Source organism: Triticum urartu, chromosome 3A, assembly GCF_056163025.1.
Source record: "Triticum urartu cultivar PI428250 chromosome 3A, HENAU_Tu73, whole genome shotgun sequence".
Taxonomy (NCBI): Eukaryota; Viridiplantae; Streptophyta; class Magnoliopsida; order Poales; family Poaceae; genus Triticum; species Triticum urartu.
The window spans coordinates 222,250,276-222,269,192 of NC_141875.1; positions in this window are offsets into that span (position 1 = coordinate 222,250,276).

Genomic DNA, 18,917 nt, shown 5'->3' on the forward strand with positions numbered 1-18,917 from the left:
CTAAGGTGACTGCCTATGGAAATTTGCAGCTCAAAAGGATGGGTCTAGCTAGCACTTGCTTTGCAATGTGCCCCACTGGACTAAAATGTGAAAGTTGATGTGGCACTCACATAGATGATTTTATTGAGCTGAAATTTGGTGTAGGATGATCATTTAGGCATATGAAGGCATTGCAAAATTTCATACCATTTAGGCATACCAAAACAGTACTTCCTTCACAGTGGTCCTCTCTGACAACAATTAAGGAAAATTCTAGAGAATTATTGACAAGATTAAATAAGCCCAAATTTGGTAGAGAGAGGTTATATAAGAAGGAGCATGTCTTGCATCATCAAACGTTAAGCATGCGGACCCTACGGGTTCGAGAATCATGTAGACATGACTGAGACATCTCTCCGGTCAATAACCAATAGCAGAACCTGGATGCCCATATTGGTTCCTATATATTCCACAAAGATTTTTGTCGGTTCAACCACGATGTTAAGGATTCAGTTAATCCCGTATGCAATTCCCTTTGTCCAGCGATATGTTACTTGCCGGAGATTCGATCGTCCGTATCTCCATACCTAGTTCAATCTCATTATCAGCAAGTCTCTTTACTCATTCCATAATACAAGATCTCGTGACTAAGCTCATTAGTCACATGCTTGCAAGCTTCTTGTGATGTTGTATTATCGAGAGGGCCCAGTGATATCTCTCCATCACATGGAGAGACAAATCCTAGTATCAATCCATGCAACCCAACAGACACCTTCGAAGATACCTGTAGAGCACCTTTATGATCACCCAATTATGAAGTGACGTTTGATTGCACACAAGGCATTCCTCCGATATCCGGGAGTGGCGTGATATCATGGTCCAAAGAACCGATACTTGACATGAAGAAACTGTAGCAAATAACTAAATGATCTGATGCTAAGCTTACGGTTGGGTTTGTCCATCGCATCATCCTCCTAATGGTGTGGTCCTGTTATCAAATGACAACTCATGTCTATAGTTAGGAAACCTTAACCATCTTTGATCAATGAGCTAGTCTAGTAGAGGCATACTAGGGACACGGTGTTGTACTGTTGTTTATGTATGCACACATGTATTTAAGTTTCCGGTTAATACAATCCTAGCATGAATAATAAACATTTATCATGAACGGCAAATATGATAATAACCGATTTATTACTGCCTCCAGGGCATATTTCCAACAGAGGTAGAGGCCCTCCGTGATCGATTCCCCCTCCGGCAGAGTACCGGAAAAGGCCTCCAGACGGGATCTTGGAAGACAGAAACTTGCAGCGGCGAAAAAAGTATTTTGGGTGGCTCCCTGATGTACTGGGAATATTTGGGAATTTATAGAGGTGAAATTAGGTCAAGAGGTGCCATGAGGGGCCCACAAAACTTTAGGGCGTGCCCCTCGGGCTTGTGGCTTCCTTGTGACTCCACAGTTCTTCTCCCGAACCTTCTAGGGTCCCTTCTGGTCCATAAACAATCATCAAAACGTTTCATAGCATTTGGACTCCGTTTGGTACTGATTTTCTGAAAAGCCAATAACAAGCAAAAAAAAACTAGAACTGGCACTGGGCACTAGGTTAATAGGTTAGTCCCAAAAAATGATATATAATTTCATGTAAAACATCCATGATTGATACTATAATAGCATGGAACAATAAAAAATAGATACGTTGGACACGTATCATGTACCATGCGCACGGACCCTCGTGTCCATGGAGCACTTTAGCCCATACGCACGGCTGGTCCTGAAGAGGCGGGACGTGGGAGGCTAGGGTTCATTCCCACCCATTCACCCCTCCACGCCCTAGGACACCTCCAGGACATCGACGTCGCCTCCATCCTCACCGGCACCTCCTTGTGCCGGGGAGCCCTTCCGCTCCGCGGAGAACTCTCAGGATGTGGTCCTCCTCTAGTATGCCCCCCATTTCTTCTTCTTCTCTCAATGGATTCGTTGCATTTAGTTAGGGTTTCTCCTTTTACTAGATTAGGCAACTTTCCATGGAATAGTGCCTCAGCAGTTTTACACATTTGAGTGGGTTCCCTAGTGATGTCGCTTGAAACTGCGTCGGTATTTCCCCAAAGAGGAAGGGATGATGCAGTACAGCTATAGTAGGTATTTCCCTCAGTTGTGAAACCAAGGTATCAACCTAGTAGGAGAACCAAGCAACACTATGTAAATGGTACCAGCACACAAAGAACAAATACTTGCGACCCGACGCACATGAGGGGTTGTCAATCACTCTTCGGGTAACGGCGCCAGAAATTGTCAAGTTGACGGGATAAAATTATGATAGATTGGATAAATAGATCTCGATAAAAGGCGAAATAAAATAAATAATAAAAAAGTGCAGTAGGTATTTTTGGGTTTTTGGAATAATAGATCTGAAAACAAAAGCGAATAAAAATAAATCTCAAAGCAAATATGATAAAGGATAGACTCGGGTGCCATAGATTTCACTAGTGGCTTCTCTCAAGAAATAGCACACGGTGGGTAAACAAATTACTATTGGGCAATTAATAAAAAATCAAATAGTTATGACAATACCCAAGGCAATGATAAATATATAGGCATCACATCCAAGATTAATAGACCGGCTCCTGCTTGCATTTACTACTATTACCCCACACATCGACCACTATCCAGCATGCATCTAGTGTATTAAGTTCACGGAGAAATGGAGTAATGCAATAAGAACGATGGCATGATGTAGACGAGATATATTCATGTAGGAATATCCCCCATCTTGTTATACTTAATAGCAACGATACATGCGGGTCTTGCTGCCCCTTCTGTCACTTGGAAAGAACACCGCACGATCGAACCCATCACAAAGCACCTCTTCCCATGGCAAGAAAAATCAATCTAGTCGGCCTAACTAAACCAAAGATTCTAAGAAGAAATACGAGGCTATAAATTATCATGCCTATAAGAGATCAAAAGAAGACTCAAATAATATTCATGGGTATAGATCTGATCATAAACTCAAAGTTCATCGGATCCCAACAAACACACCATAAAAAAAGTTACATCAAATATATCTCCAAGAGACCATTGTATTGAGAATCAAAAGAGAGAGAGAGAGAGAGAGAGGAAGCCATCTAACTATTGATTACGGACCTATAGGTATATAATGAACTACTCACGCATCATCGGAGAGGCACCAATGAGGATGATGAACCCCTGCGTGATGGTGTCTAGATTGGATCTCGTGGTTCTGGAACTTGCGGCAACTAGAATTGTGTTTGTCGACTCCCCTAGGGTTTTTGGAATATTTGGGTATTTATAGGTCGAAGAGGTGATGCGAGAGGCCACTGAGGTGGGCACAACCCATCTGGGCGCGCCTAGGCCTCCAGGCGCACCCTGGTGGGTTGTGCTCCCCTCAGGGCTCCCCTCTGGTACTTCTTTGGCCCACTGGATGTCTTCTGGTCCAAAAAAATATCCAAAAGAGTTTCGCTGCGTTTGGGCTCCGTTTGGTATTGATTTTCTACGAAGTAAAAACAAGCAAAAAATAGCAACTGGCACTGGGCACTATGTCAATAGGTTAGTCCCAAAAAATGATATAAAGTTGCTATAAAATGATTGTAAAACATCCAAGAATGATAATATAACAGCATGGAACAATCAAAAATTATAGATACATTGGAGACATATCAGCATCCCCAAGCTTAATTCCTGCTCATCCTCGAGTAGGTAAATGATAAAAACGGAATTTTTGATGTGGAATGTTGCCTAACATGTTCATCACATATTCTTTTCTTTTGTAGCATGGACATTTGAACTTTTATATGGTTCAAAGTAATAGTCTAGTTTTGACATGGAGATTTCAATACTCAAGCATATCAACAAGCAACCATTGCTTTCAAAATATCAACACTAAAGAAAGTTATCCCTAGCCCATCATGCTTAATCATTTATCCATTCATGAAACACTCGCATATTAGCTACATCCAATGCTCAAGTATGATCGTAGTGCTCCCTAGTTGGTGTTTTATAAGAAAAAAGATGGAGACTCCAGTAAAAATAAAAATTGCATAAAGTAAATAGAAAGGCCCTTTGCAGAGGGAAGTAGGGATTTGTAGAGGTGCCAGAGCTCAAAGAAAAAATTGAGAGATAACATTTTTTGAGAGGCATACTTTTCCCGTCAATGAAAACGACCGAGTAATTCCCAGTACTTTCCATGCTAGATACATCATAGGCGGTTCCCAAACAGAAAATGAAGTTTATTCCTCTTTCCACCATTCTTTCACAATCCATGGCTATCCTTATCCATGGGTGCCCCAACACTTTCTAAGGAATTTATTATTTGACAACATAAAGCAAATTTCTTTTTTTTCATTTCGGGACTGGGCATCCCTATTATCGTCGTACTCTCGTGCAATGACAAGTGAATAAACACTCGTCTTGACAATAACACGTCTAGCATGGAAAATATTGTCCACCCCCTGCCGCTTCATGAGCGGTACGGGCACACAAAAAGGAAATTCATTTTAAAATTAGAGATGGCACATACAAATTTGCTTAGAACGGCATGGAAATACCGCATATAGGTAGGTATGGTGGACTCATATGGCAAAATTGGGTTTAAAGATTTCGAATGCACCAGTAGTATTTCTACTTAGTACAAGTGGAGGCTAGCAAATAGATTGAGAAGCAACCAACCAAGAAACGAAAAATCACATAAGCGAGCATTAAGCATAACTAACACCAAATAATGCACCATAAGTAGGATGTAATTTCATTGCATAACTATTGACTTTCGTGCTTGCATAGGGAATCACAAACCTTAAAACCAATGGCATAATTACTCACCAACATGACTCACATATCACTATCATCATATCTCAATACTATTACAAAGAATCAAGTTTAATTTGTCCAATGATCTTCATGAAAGTTTTTATTATATCCCACTTAAATATCTATCAATTGGGGACTAGTTTCATATGCTCCTTTTGATAAGCTCAAACAAATTTAAGTGAGGAACATGAGCATAAAATTTACGTCTCTCAAAATAATATAAGTGAAGCATGAGAGAATTTCTTCAAACATATTAAAGACATCGTGCTAAAAAGATATAAGTGAAGCACTAGAGCAATTCCATAGCTCAAAAAATTTAAGTGAAGCATAAAGAGCAATTCTAATAAATCATAGCATAATTTTGGCTCTTTCAAATAGGTGTGTCTAGAAAGGATATTTGACATAAACTAAAAAGCAAAACAAGCAAAGAATCATATCATACAAGACGCTCCAAGCAAAACTCATGATATGTGACGAATAAAAATATAGCTCCAAGTAAAATACCGATGGCCATTAGAAGAAAGAGGGGATGCCTTCCGGGGCATCCCTAAGCTTAGTTGATTGGTTCTCCTTGAATAATAACTTGGGGTGCCATGGGGCATCCCCAAGCTTAAGATCTTTTCACTCCTTATTCCTTCATCCATCGTGATCTCACCGAAAACATGAAAACTTCAATCACACAAAACTTAACAAAACCTTCGTGAGATCCGTTAGTATAACAAAGCAAATCACCACCCTAAGTATTGTTGCAAACCCATTCATATTTTATTTTTGCATTATATCTACTGTATTCCAACTTTACCATGGCTTATACCCCCCCCCCAATACAATCCATAGATTCATCAAAATAAGCACATAACACAAAGAAAACAGAATCTGATAAAAACGGAACAGTCTGTAGTAATCTGAAAACTTCCTATACTTCTGTAACTCCAAAAATTCTAAAAAAATAGGAAAATGTAGGAAATTTGTATACCAGTCTTGTTTAGAAAATATAGAATTTTATCATGCTTCTGTGAATTTAAACAATTCTTCTACCGGGCGCAAAAGTTTCTGTGTTTCAACAAGATCAAATCAACTATCACCCAACATGATCCCAAAGGCTTTATGTCGGTGTCAAAACCGGCGGATCTCGGGTAGGGGGTCCCGAACTGTGCGTCTAGGCCGGATGGTAACAGGACGCAGGGGACACAAAGTTTTACCCAGGTTTGGGCCCTCTCGATGGAGGTAAAACCCTACATCCTGCTTGATTAATATTGATGGCATGGGTATTACAAGAGTTGATCTACCACGAGATCAGAGAGGCTAAACCCTAGAAGCTAGCCTATGGTATGATTGTTGATGTGTATGTTGTCCTACGGACTAAAACCCTCCGGTTTATATAGACACCGGATAGGGTTAGGGTTACATAGAGTCGGTTACAATGGTAGGAGATCTGAACATCCGTATCGCCAAGCTTGCCTTCCACGCCAAGGAAAGTCCCTTCCGGACACGGGACGGAGTCTTCAATCTTGTATCTTCATAGTCCAGGAGTCCGGCTTGAAGGTATAGTTCAGCTATCCGAACACCCCCTAATCCAGGACTCCCTCAGTAGCCCCTGAACCAGGCTTCAATGACGATGAGTCCGGCACGCAAATTGTCTTCGGCATTGCAAGGCGGGTTCCTCCTCCAAATACTTCATAGAAGATCTTGAACACAAAGATAGTGTCCGGCTCTGCAAAATAAGTTTCCACATATTGCCATAGAGAGAATAATAATATTAACACAAATCTAATCTGCTGACGTATTCCGTGGTGCGACACGCCACGGCCAAGCCTTTATCCAAATCGTTTCACTATCCCACCTCAGCGCGTTATGCGAGGCGGTTTCCTTGGCACGTCTTGTCAAAGCAGAGATCGTGTCCCCTCTTTACGGGATTCTCATCAATATGGGCGTGGGTAACCCAACCGCTTCTAGGACTCCTAGATCATAGGCAAGTCCAAACGGACACGGGGAGGACACTTGATATCCACCCTCTCTATAAAGGGGCAAAGCTTTTACTTTTCCCTCCCGTGCTCAATCGAATCCTTCCCCCGCCTCAAGCTCAAACGCCCAAAGCTCAGGTCAGGTGCTCCGAACCTTCAGTCATGTCCGGATCCAGCCTTCAAGGCCGATGGATGCCCTCCTCCGTCATGGAAGAAGACATCAAAAAGTTGAGGGAGACCAGGTATCTAACCGCCGAAATATCGCATCGGCTGCCTCCCCGGGGGCAGGCCGTCCCCTCTCCCAAACCCAACAAGAGCGTTGTGTTCGTCCCCCACTTCCTCCGGGGTCTAGGTTTTGCACTGGATCCTTTCGTCAGGGGCTTGATGTTTTATTACGGGTTAGATTTCCATGATCTAGCTCCGGACTCCTTCCTGCATATCATGACTTTTGTTGTCGTATGCGAGGCCTTCCTCCGGGTTACCCACCACTTCGGCTTATGGCTCAAGACCTTTGAAGTAAAGCCGACGGTGATCGAAGGGCAACATACAGAGTGTGGAGGCGCCTCAATACGCAAGATGATGGGAGCTCTGTGGCCCAAAGGTTCCATCCCAGAGGTGTCTACATTGTGGCAACAGGAGTGGTTCTACATCACGACTCCTAGAAGTGCCAAGTGGGCGGCCGCCCCCGTTTTTCGCGCGGGCCCTCCACCATGACTGATGTCATGGATCAGCAGAGGACTGAGCTGGGGTCCAGCCAAGGACGTGCCTTTACTGCAAAGCCGCATTCGAGATCTCTTCAACGGAGATCTCGGTTTGGTCGCGGTAATACAAGTTATGCTGGTTCGTCAAGTCCAGCCTTGCAAACGTCGGCCCCTTCGCTTGTGGGAGTTCAATCCCGAGGGTCCGCGTGCCATTCAAAATTTTCTCATCCTAGCGCACGAGGATATGTATAAGTCATTCTTCGGACATCAAGTAGAGTGTCCGGAAATCACCGAGGACGTGGGCCTGAGCAGTAACCGCGCCGCCGAATAGGTAAAGAATCTTCCGGCCAAACATATTATCTTTCCTTCGTTACGAAGTTATTGAGAGTTCGCTTTTTCGACCAGGACTGGCTAATAAAGGCGAAATTGATTCGGTGTTCGGCCCCCCTCCCTGAGGGCTTGGAGAATCCGGTATTGGAAAAGATGCTCCAGACCGCACCTTGCCCGGATCCCTTGAAGGAAGATACTGGGGAGGGTAATGCGGGCGGACGCGGGCCCCCAACGCTGCCTATTCTAACCGAGGGAGCGGGCGTCTCCACGAAGGAAGACGACCGGAAAAGGTAAAGGATTGCGCCCGGGAATTCAGAAGCCGAAGCTTCCAAACGGAAGAAGAAATCTTCTACCGGGGGCCCTACCTTGGGGGGCGGTGCTGCCGCACAAAGTCCGTGGGGGGATCAATTCTCCCGGGAGTCGTAAGTGACCCGAAAACTTTAGTAGTATAGATATGCCATCTTTTTTTCTTCTGAGAAAATAATCACCGCATATATTTGTGTAGTTCGGGCCTTAGCCCCTCTCAAATGAGCTCGTCTTCAGGGGATCTTCTTCCAGAGATGATGGAGAGCGAGACGCCTCCTCCGGACTCCTCTGCTCCGGAAGCGGGCGACCCTGAAGTGTCGTCGCGGAGGGCCTCTCCGAGTGCGGAGAGGCCAGAAGGTGATCCAATCGATCCCCGAGGCTCCCAGTGTCTGGCTCCCCAAGAGGGTAGACAAAAGAGTCCGGCACCGTCTAGTGTGCGATCGGACATTCTGAGGGAGTTGGTGGGGCGAGCGGCCATCTCATATGATCACCGTGTGCTGATGAATATGGTGATGGAGAGGATATCGTCCGCCGAAAGCGGATCGCATGAAGCTTTTATGAGTCTACTGACAGGCTTTGAGGTACGTGAAAAGGAATGTGTAATAGTCCTGCACATGCTAGGTGTGCCCTGTGTAGATAGTAGCCCCTGAGACTCTGGTTATCATCGGAAACGATGACGAATGGAGGATCATATTCCCAGGTAATAACCATACTGCCTTTATGTGCAGGAGATGGAAGCTCCGGTGGCCAGCCGGACTAGCCAGTTTGCCCGTTTAGAACGGCGGTTGGATGCGGCAGATGCCGACATCGAGCTTGTTAACAGAAGGCTTGACGAGGCGCAGGGTAAGGATCCTTGTCTGGTAAACGCCAAATAGGAAGAGTATGATGCCAGTGTTTTTAACATGTTATGACTGCAGATGGAGCTGCCACTGTTGAAGCCTTGCGGGCGAAACTTGCCCGAGCCAAGGAACAAGCAAGATTGGGTAATGCGGCTGCTTTGAAGGCGGCTGAAGAGTTGCGAGCCGAGAAGGCCGCACATGGCGAGAGCCGGAAGAAGATGGCTAATATGGCCATAGGATTAAAAGCCGCCGTAGACCATTGCCGGGCTCTTGAAAAGGAAAACCAGGCGAAGGCATCGGACCTTGAGAAGGCTGCTGTAACGGGAAAAGACCTCCACTCTGCTATGAGGGCAAAGGAGGAGCTGTGGGAAGCTGGGGATATTGTAGCCGGGAAGTCCTTTATGCTGCAGAGGAAGTACGGAGATCCACGGTATGCGCCTCTAGATCGGCTGTGGAGTTCGGAGGATGCGTATATGGATTTGGCGGCGAGCGCTGCCAATGCGGCCAAGTACTTCCAGAGTCAGACGGACCGTGAAGTAGACCAGCTATTTTGGAAGCAATTCCTTTCTCCCGAGCGTCCGCTTTCGTTGACGGACCAATTAGCCGAATGGGCCGAACTAAATAGGTTGTCCGGACTCTCCATGAGGTCTGTTGTGGATCAACTATGGCCCGGAAGGTCAAAACCGAGCAGCTATTTCAGCTTGGTGCAGCAGGTCCTCGATGTGGTGCCGCGCATAAATGCGATGAAGAGGTCGGCGTGCATAGAAGGCGCACGGATGGCCTTTGCCCGTGCTAAAGCATACTGGGCAGAGATGGATGCTACCACTGTTGCAGCGCAGGATTCGGCCGTAGGTCGAAGGGCTGCTGAGCACTACTTTGAGGAAGTTCTTGAGGGTGCTCGTTTGATAGAGACCAAGTGCTCAAAAAATATTATGTTCGATTGACATGTAATCTCATTGTAAGCGAAATGCTTTTTAAATTTTTATGAGGCTACTTTTATACTTTTGCCTGAAAGTAATGTGATGCCTCCTGGGTGGCCGTTTATGTATACATGTGTATAACCTGAAAGATTGCAGTCGTCGGCTTCAACCCCCACACATATAAGTGGAGGTGTTCGCAGAAACACGCGTTCACACTTAACCCAACGTCTTGGTCCTATTGAGGAGGTGATAGCGGAGCGAGCGAGGCAACCGGACTATAATGCTTTAACACTTTCACTTAGCCATAGGAGTTTGACAGTGGGGCTACTAGATAGCCCCTGGTGGCTCCGCACTCTCCCGATCCCGGGGTGTGTATATGCCTGGCTAGAAAGCGGCCCTTCGTTAAGGCGGAGGAATTATAACATTCCCATGGGTCATCGAGTGGTTGACCAGTCTCACGCTAGATCATGACACCAGTTTTTGGCTTTTTCTACTGAGGCGCTCGTCCGGATGAACCAGGGCACAATCGCAGTAGTTATCCTGGTGCTACCTTAGCCGGTAAAGCGGAACGTAAGGCACCAAAACACAGGAGCCGGGCAAACCGAACATTTGACCAAAGACAATGATTCGGAGCTGATGCATATAGGGCCAAACTCGTGACGCCGAATACTCCCTAAGGTATTCGGTCTTTGTGGTATAAACCAGGCCTGAAGAATGGCCTTTGTAAGAAGCCCCTTGTGTCCAGGTACGTGCATTGTTCTGGCGTGGCCACATGCCAAGACGTCAGCATCCTTCTCAACAGTGGATATGTATCAACAAGAGACAGTAAAAAAGGTTTACGCGGGGTCTTAATCTAAAAAGAATCCTTGGGTCGGGTCCCTGTTGCACGTCTGCGCCGGTGTCTCCATTGTGTCGTATCCTGGACGGGTGTAGCATGATGATTATCTGTAAAAGAGAGGAATTTAGGTAAAAAGGTTGTCGTGCAAAAGGATAGTTTTCTAAAGAAACCATGTATAATTCAAGATAAGAAGAAATCGCCACATGTCTGCGTGCGTTGAGCCCCTTGTACTTTTGAAAGATAGGGGTGTGACCGTTTATTTGATATGAGCAGCGGCGCCGGATTTGGTTAGTTGTGTCTGAGGTCTTGACGACCTATTGGATGCTTTTGCTGGTCCGGGCGCCTTTAGTGTGCGGCTGCTAAGGCAGCCTCACTCTCTTCGGCGCGCAGAGATCGCTTGATACTTCCGTGCACTGAAATGATGCCGCGTGGACCGGGCATCTTTAGTGTTAGGGAGGCGTAGTGTGGTATTGCATTAAAGCGAGCGAAAGCTTCGCGTCCGAGTAGTGCTTGATAGCCACTTTTAAACGGAGCGATGTTAAAAGTTAAATGCTCGCGACGGAAGTTATCGGGGGAGCCGAATATAACTTGTAGTAGGAGGGAGCCCGTACAACGAGCCCCTAGGCCTGGCGTTACTCCTTTAAAGGTAGTATTGCTATGGCAAATTTGTGTTGGGTCTAACCCCATCCCGCGGATTGTATCCTGATATATTAGGTTTAGGCTACTGCCGCCATCCATCAGGACTCGTGTGAAGTGGTATCCGCCAATTATTGGGTCTAATACCAGTGCAGCCCATCCTGCGTGCCGGATACTTGATGCGTAATCACGATGGTCGAAGGTGATCGGTTGAGATGACCAGTGGCGGGACTTCGTGGTGATGGGCACTTGGGTATATTTTTCAAGGAGTGTCGCATTGTTTTTTCTCTTGATCACTTGTAACACGTTTACTGTTTTGACGTCGGGTGGAAATTTCTTTTGTTCCCCCTTGTCTTGATTGGGCGGCTCATCCTCGTCTTCACTTGGTGTATCTTCCCCTTTGTGTATGGCGTTAAGCTTGCCGGACTTCTTGAAGACCCAACATTCTCTGTGGGTATGATTAGCAGGTTTGCTAGGGGTACTATGGATCTGACATACTTGGTCCAGAATTTTGTTGAGGCTAGACAGTTCATCTCTGGTGCCTTTGGAGGGCGGCTTTTGGTTTGGCCGAGGGACTTTGAATCCGGCATTTACTGTCGTGCCCTTCGTGCTGTCTTCTTTATTCCGGCGTTTGTTATTGCTGTTGCGCCGTGATTTCCCGTTTCCATCTCTAACTTCAGATGTACTGGGGTCGCTGGTGCTGCATCTGGCTAGCCAGCTGTCCTCACCCGCGCAGAAGCGGGTCATGAGGTTTGTTAATGCGGCCATCGTTCTCGGCTTATTTTGGCCGAGGTGTCTGGCTAGCCATTCGTCGCGGACGCTGTGCTTGAAAGCCGCTAAGGCTTCGGCGTCCGGACAATCGACAATCTGGTTCTTTTTAGTAAGAAACCTATTCCAAAGCTTTTGGGCTGACTCTCCGGGCTGTTGAGTTATGTGACTCAAGTCGTCCGCATCCGGAGGTCGGACATAAGTCCCTTGAAAGTTTGCCCGAAAGGCGTCTTCGAGCTCTTCCCAACTTCCAATGGAGCTTTCGGGGAGGCCTTTGAGCCAGTGACGAGCTGGCCCTTTGAGTTTGAGAGGTAAGTACTTGATGGCATGGAGATCATCCCCTCGAGCCATATGTATATGAAGGATATAGTCCTCAATCCAGACCCCAGGGTCTGTTGTTCCGTCGTATGCCTCTATGTTTACGGGCTTGAATCCCTTTGGGAATTCGTGGTCCAGCACCTCATCGGTGAAACATAGGGGGTGTGCGGCACCCCTGTAGCTGGGTGTGCCGCATTGTTCGGGGGCTTGTTGTGTTGCATTGTATGCTGGGGCGCGCTTGCGTGGTCCATAGATGGATCTTGTTGCACCATCCTTTGGGTGCGAGCCCTCGCATGGGTCGCGTGTTGTATTGTGAGCAGCGTTGAATGCCGTTCTGTGGTGGTAGAGGGGTCGTCTATCCGACCAGGTGGCTGCTTTGATATTTGGTTGTGGGGGGTCTAAGGCCTCCTCATCGAATTCGGGTAGCAGCTTCCACTTTGGGTAGCTCTTGGAGGGACGATTGTCGCCGTACCTTGCTGCAGTGTTGAGTATTTTGCTACATCTGAACTGGAGCATGTTTTGCGTGGCCTTGAGCCTCCCCTTCTGCTTTTTGAGGCTCCTTGTGGTGGCGACGAGCCTTTTACGGGCATTCTGCTGCTCCGAGTGCCTGTCCGACGTTGTGTCGTCCGGACCATTATCATTGATAGGGTTTGTTTGTTCGGTTTGATTATCCGGATTGCCATTGTCTGGCAGCGGTTCGTCCTGCTCCAGCGCTGGATCAGTGTGATCGCTATTTCTGTCGAGGCAGGATTTGGGGCGGCGCATGCGTCGCCGCTTTGACTGCTTTTCGAGGGAACAGTCCTTCGGTGCGTCCTTCCGTTCCTCGCCGTCATCTTTGGGTGCGTCCACCATGTATACGTCATATGACGAGGTGGCGTTCCAGGGCTCGATAGGCGCTGATTCTTCATCGTCTCCTTCATCAGTGTCCATACCGTCGATGTTGTCGGAGTTGAAGTCAAGCATGTCGGTTAAATCGTCGACAGTGGCTACCAAGTGGGTGGTGGGTGGGTTTTGAATTTCTTCATCGTCCGAATCCCAACCTTGCTGACCGTAGTCCGGCGAGGGTTCTCTTGATAAAGAGAGAGATTTTAGTGACTTCAGGATATCGCCGAAAGGAGAGTGCTGAAAGACGTCCGCGGCCATGAACTCCATGATCGGCGCCCAATCGGATTCGCTCGGCAGGGGCGCGGAGGGTTCGGAGTCCGGAGAAGAATCCGACTCCATGCAGTCACGAGTCTTGCAGAGTACGGGGCTGGTGTTCGGCTCAACCGCCGTTGGGATCGCAGCCCCCGAGGCGGCGTCCAACCGCCCATCCTCGATCAGCGCGGTCGGCTCCGAACCAGGGGCCGGAGCCGATGCAGGTGCGGCCTCCAGGGCACTGTTCGGTGGCACAGCTAGATCATGCTCGTCGTGACAGTGCGGCGCTCGGCAGTGGTTCGAATCCATCGAAGATCAAGTCCCCGCGGATGTCGGCCGTGTAGTTTAAACTTCCGAATCTGACCTGACGGCCAGGGGCGTAGCTTTCGATCTGCTCTAGATGGCCAAGTGAATCGGCCCGCAGTGCAAAGCCGCCAAAGACAAAGATCTGTCCGGGGAGGAAGGTCTCACCCTGGACCGCATCTCCATTGATGATCGTAGGAGCCATCGGGCCTGACGGCGACGGCACAGAGGAACTCTCAATGAAAGCACCAATGTCGGTGTCAAAACCGGCGGATCTCGGGTAGGGGGTCCCGAACTGTGCGTCTAGGCCGGATGGTAACAGGACGCAGGGGACACGAAGTTTTACCCAGGTTCGGGCCCTCTCGATGGAGGTAAAACCCTACGTCCTGCTTGATTAATATTGATGGTATGGGTATTACAAGAGTTGATCTACCACGAGATCAGAGAGGCTAAACCCTAGAAGCTAGCCTATGGTATGATTGTTGATGTGTATGTTGTCCTACGGACTAAAACCCTCCGGTTTATATAGACACCGGATAGGGTTAGGGTTACATAGAGTCGGTTACAATGGTAGGAGATCTGAACATCCGTATCGCCAAGCTTGCCTTCCACGCCAAGGAAAGTCCCCTCCGGACACGGGACGGAGTCTTCAATCTTGTATCTTCATAGTCCAGGAGTCCGGCTTGAAGGTATAGTTCGGCTATCCGAACACCCCCTAATCCAGGACTCCCTCACTTTACATGGCACAAACACTAATTCAAACATGAAAAATACAATCATAACAGTAGCATAATTATGTAAACACTCAAGAATAGAGAGGAAAAGGCAAAAAAATATTCATTGGGTTGCCTCCCAACAAGCGTTATCGTTTTATGCCCCTAGCTAGGCATAATGTATAGATTCAAGTATTGTCATCTTTCTTCTTATTTTTCATAGATGTGTTCTTGTCAGGAGGTTTTGCATAAATAACTTGAAACACATTATCCATAGAAATTTTAGCATTATCAAGTTGCCCATCTACATATCCCCTTTGGTTTCCGGCTACAATCCAAGAATAGTGTTTATTAACATCATTGAAAACTTGTTGGATTATATCTAAAATAGGGATTCCTTTTTAAGGTTATCATAAAATAATTGGTTATTTCCAAGCAAATGTCTCAACATATAATCACTATTATAGAGGATCTCATCTATCATCGGTTTTTCACGGCTCATACCATAAAAAACAAAAATTTCCCTAGCTTCCCGCACTATGTAATCAAATTCATTCATGAGAACAAGGGTAGCTAACTTTTTAGCTTTAGGATCCTTTATAACGGGTAGCTCATAAAACAATCTTTGCAAAGTAGGATGGGTACGGATAAATCTATTTTCAAGTTTAGGAAATAGCGATGAAATAGCTTCCACATAATATTTAGTTCCTTTAAGTATAGGGGCATCATTAAGAGTCAAAGTTCCAACACAATTGAAAAAATCTTGGATATGTTCTTTTCCCATAACATTCCCTTGACCCAAAACAAAAGTTTTAGCATCTAGATTGCCAGATCATCCAATTTTAGGAGTTAGTCCATCATCTATTTCTGCCATACCAAAATCACTCATAGTGACAAATTCAAACAAATAAGATATCTGAAGTGAAAGCGGCGAATAAAACGGCAAATGTTTGTGAAGTGGGGGAGATGAAAACAACAGGCAAATGGCAAATAATGTAAATTGCAAGGAGATGAAATTTGTGATTAGGAACCTGGTAGATGTTGACGATGTCTCCCCAGCAACAGCGTAAGAAATTCCTTTTGATGTCGCCTGAAACTGCATCGGTATTTCCCCAAAGAGGAAGGGATGATGCAGTACAACTACAGTAGGTATTTCCCTCAGTTGTGAAACCAAGGTATCAATCCAATAGGAGAACCAAGCAACATTATGTAAATGGTACCTGCACACAAAGAACAAATACTTGCAACCCGACGCGTATGAGGGGTTGTCATTCCCTCTTTGGGTAACGGCGCCAGAAATTGTCAAGTTGATGTGATAAAATTGTGATAGACTGGATAAATAGATCTCGATAAAGAACGAAATGAAATAAATAATAAATAACGCAGAAAAGTATTTTTGGGTTTTTGGAATAATAGATCTAATAACAAAAGCGAATAAGAATAGATCTCAAAGTGAATATGATAAAGAATAGACCCGGGGGCCGCAGATTTCACTAGTGGCTTCTCTCGAGAAATAACACACATTGGGTAAACAATATATTGTTGGACAATTGATAGAAAATCAAATATTTATGATGATATCCAAGGCAATGATCAATATATAGGCATCACGTCCAAGATTAGTAGACCGACTCCTGCCTGCATCTACTACTATTACTCCACACATCGACCGCTATCCAGCATGCATCGAGTGTATTAAGTTCATGGAGAAACGAAGTAATGCAATAATAACGATGACATGATGTAGACGAGATCTACTCATGTAGGAATTAATAGCCCCCATCTTGTTATCCTTAATAACAATGATACATGCGGGTCTTGCTACCCCTTCTGTCACTTGGAAAGAACACCGCACGATCGAACCCATCACAAAGCACCTCTTCCCATGGCAAGAAAAATCGATCTAGTCGGCCTAACTAAACCAAAGATTCGAAGAAGAAATAGAGGCAATAAATAATCATGCATATAAGAGATCAAAAAAAGACTCAAATAATATTCATGGACATAGATCTAATCATAAACTGAAAGTTCATCAGATCCCAACAAACACACCGCAAACAGAGTTACATCAAATAGATCTCCAAGAGACCATTGTATTGACAATCAAAAGATAGAGAGGAAGCCATCTAGCTACTGACTATGGACCCATAGGTCTATGATGAACTACTCACGCATCATCGGAGAGGCACCGATGTGGATGATGAACCCCTCTGTGATGGTGTCTAGATTGGATCTCGTGGTTCTGGAACTTGCGGCGGCTGGAATTGTGTTTTGTCAACTCCCCTAGGGTTTCTGGAATATTTGGGTATTTATAGGGCGAAGAGGTGGTTCGGGAGGTCACCAAGGTGGGCACAACCATTTGGGTGTGCCCTGGTGGGTTGTGCCCCCCTTGGGGCTCCCCCCTAGTACTTCTTTGGCCCACTAGATGTCTTCTAGTCCAAAAAAATCTCCAAAAAGTTCTGCTGCGTTTTGGACTCCGTTTGGTATTGTTTTTCTGTGAAGTAAAAAACAAGCACAAAATAGCAACTAGCACTAGGCACTATGTCAATAGGTTAGTCCCAAAAAATTATCTAAAGTTGCTATAAAATGATTGTAAAACATCCAAAATAATGATATAACAGCATGGAACAATAAAAAATATAGATACGTTGGAGATGTATCACCTAGTCGCGTTCACTCCCAGATATCGATCTGGAAGTGGCTACCACCGGGTGCACGGGCCTCTAAACCCCGTGCACACGCCCCCCTCCCCCCCATGCCCACGGACGTGTACCATGCGCACGGGCCCCCCATGTCCATGGTGGTTTGACCCCCATGCGCGCAGGGTAGTCAGGTGTGCCAGAACTTTTTTTGTACTACTTTCATTCCTCACCAAATTCTCGAGCACTTGCACCCATCTTTGATCGTGTCTCTTGCATGTTGATAAGAGGGCCGAGATCCGTTGCAAGTGCACCAAAGCAGGTTCCAGTAAGTTCACCATTGCTTGTGGTCAGCCGTCTAAAGGGATTGGTCAGGGTTCTCGGTCAGCTGGTCAGGTTTGTGTTCGTCGTGCTGCCACTAAATAGCCCGTGGTAGAGGCTTCAGAGGACTCATATGAGGAGTATGACTCTGTGGAAGATGCTCACTATGATCACACCACAGATGCAGAAGAAGAAGCAGAGGCTGATTTTGTTGATGGTGATGAAGAGGAAGAAGATGAGTGTATCACCGAGCAAGCCATTGCTAGCGGGTGAGATCTTAGGGGGCTTCCTCTTGCCAAATGGAGCAAGCCAGAGATCTGGGCTGAGAGGCGGGCTCATCCTTGTGCTACCGCCATCGGTTTGGGTGTGGATCCCAAGTTCAAGAATGGGTTTCAAAGAGAGTGTGCCATGAGTTGCTTATGACTAAGTCCAAGAAGTTTGCCCTGCACAAACAAGTCAATGTTGAGTGTCTCTGGGACAATTATCATCTCTATCCAGGCATATATTCTACAATTGGGAGGTTGGGGCTCCTCCCTTTTGTCACATTCAACCACCCATACAATGCGGATCTTGTGATCCAGTTCTTTGCTACCGCGTTATTCTCTAATGACTCTGCTCGCACCCTCACGTGGATGTCTGGGACGCATCGGTGCTCTGCCACTATGGCCAAGTTCTCTAAGATTACTCCGTATCCGTTCTTTGAAGGAGAGGCAGAGAATGATGAGTTTGGCTGTGTTCGTGAAAGTGGGCAACGCCACAAAGATGAGATTGCATTTGCTTATAAGCAAGAGAAGTCCTTTATCACCGGTTCGATCAAGGATCTTTTGCATGTCTATGATACTATGCGCCATATCCTGAGTTAGACTCTCACACCTAAGGCAGGTGACTCACTTAACTTGAGGAGTTCCATGTTGGATGTGTTTGTGTATTTGCATGGGAAGAAGAAGGTGGATGTTCTGGATTTCATGTTCTACGAGTTTCGTCATTGTGTGCAGGAAAAGAAGTCCTTGATCTATGCGCCATTCATCCAGGCTTTGATTGAGTCTGTCTGCCTAGACAAGTACATCTCTCAGTAAACTAGACCCTTGCCACTCCTACTCCGTATGTGCCTCCTAAGAAGAGGCGCAATCCTAGGCCCGAAGAGCAAGCCACGTATACTGTTGGCATGTCCTCCACTGCCCGATTCCTCGTGGTAAGGGCAAGAAAGTGGTGTTTGAGGCAAGTTTCACCAGAGGGGAGAAGAACTCTCTGTTCAAGACCATGAGCAACTTGTTTAAGATGTGTCAGTCCATTCAGCGCCGTTAGATCAAGGAGACCAACAGCGGTAAGCTTGAGAGGTGTCAGAAGAAGGTTGAGCATGTCGCAGCTGGAGAGGAGGTT